This window comes from Aplysia californica, unplaced genomic scaffold (genome assembly GCF_000002075.1).
Source record: "Aplysia californica isolate F4 #8 unplaced genomic scaffold, AplCal3.0 scaffold00522, whole genome shotgun sequence".
Classification (NCBI taxonomy): Eukaryota; Metazoa; Mollusca; class Gastropoda; order Aplysiida; family Aplysiidae; genus Aplysia; species Aplysia californica.
The window spans coordinates 191,670-193,356 of NW_004797792.1; the positions used below are offsets into that span (position 1 = coordinate 191,670).

Sequence of the window (1,687 nt, forward strand, 5' to 3'; positions counted from 1 at the left end):
TCTCTCTCTCTTTCTCTCTCTCCCTCTCTCACACACACACACACACACTCACACACACACACACACACATACACACACACACATACACACACACAGCAATGAAAAAAGACACTTCAATTGTAACACACGTGGTTATACCACATCAAGCACAAAACGGTAACACCGGTCATCTCGTCACATGGTCATCTCGTCACATGGTCATCTCGTCACATGGTCATCTCGTCACGCCCCAATTATGTGTGACGAAATGACTTCGTTCGTTCATATATCTCTCCAAAATTGTTCGGCTAGTACGAGTAGAGTTTTGGAGGATCAGCCTCAAGCTTTTTTGAAGTTATATAAATCATTAATGTTGATTCAATCTTTGTCCAAACTGTTCCATAGTTGAAGCCAAAATCAAAGTCCGGTAAAGGATTAATAAGGCTTTGTTTGAAAGTAAGGATCTAGCTTTTAGCAAAATTGCAGTACCGAACATTTCTATTAGCTAATTCATTTGTAACCGAACTAATAGTATGATCTTGGCAATCACACCTTTCATCAATAATAATAGGCCAACTTAAAATCTTTGTTGATATGACTCGATAGATTTCAATATTTTCAATACATATTAATGAACGGTGTAGCTGGTCAGGTAGACACGACGACTCGCCCCCCCTCCCCCGGCCTTCCACACATAGCCCCAATCCTCCCCCTAAAAATCGTGATTTGCGATTGCCACGACAAAACGTCTTTGATGTTTGTAAGTGTGCTACGAAATGACCGTCTCCATTCAACCTTGTGGATTTGGAGTGTGACGAGGGGAGCTCGACGTTTCGCCGCCATTACGTCACAGCGTGTTCCTGCGGAAAATAAGAATGATCATTTCGCCCGCAGATTGAATTCAATTACAACTTGAATTAATTTAGTACGTCGCGAGTATGGGATGTGGAAGTAGAACTTTGAGTAGGACGGGTTTATAATATAATGGCGAGACAGTGAAGATAAGAATGTGATGTCTCAGGTTGTAAAAATCCAAAATTACTATTTAAAAAATTTTTTTAAAAGCTTGAAGCTCATTTATCTGACGTATTTCTCGATGTTGATTTGCCCTGTATTGTATACAGAGCCTCATAGGGGCTGTTTGTTTGCAATTTATTTGGCATCAGATGTAATTATATAGAGGCGTCCAAAACAAACTTTAAAATGTAATCACCCAAGCATCGTGTTATGTTATAGGTTATAGGCTTGCACTACCCCCTCAAGCAGCATACAAATTTAAAGCTGAATAAATTCTGCATCTTCTGACACATTAATATTTCATCTATGTTAAGAGACGACCTAGATAAGGTCACTCAAAACTGACCTTAAAAAATCCGGATTTGCATAGATGATTTATTAATGTGTCAGATGATTCAGAGTTCATTTACCTTTAAATTGGTATGCTGCATGAGTAGGTTATGCGAAGCTTTAACACGATGATTTGGTGATTATTTTAATTCTTTCAAGTTTCTTTTGGACGCCACTAATATTCCAGATATTTCAACTGTTAAACTTGTTTCATTTCTTCACCTTTGCTTTTGAGATTACAAACAGGATTTACTGCTTTTTTTTAAAGAATGCATTCTGTTTTCTTCCCTTTCAACAATAACTCTTTACGATCCCTTTCCTTTACAGCTAGCTGTAGTAATGATGATGATAATAATAATAA

The 1,687-nt window shown here is 37.8% G+C and overlaps 1 protein-coding gene across 1 annotated transcript in view; it reads left to right on the forward strand.

The window, feature by feature from the left end:
• Positions 1-1,687, forward strand: part of LOC101847364 (serine-rich adhesin for platelets-like) — an 18,857-nt gene that overhangs the window by 2,057 nt on the left and 15,113 nt on the right. The gene's annotated exons all lie outside the window — the stretch shown is intronic.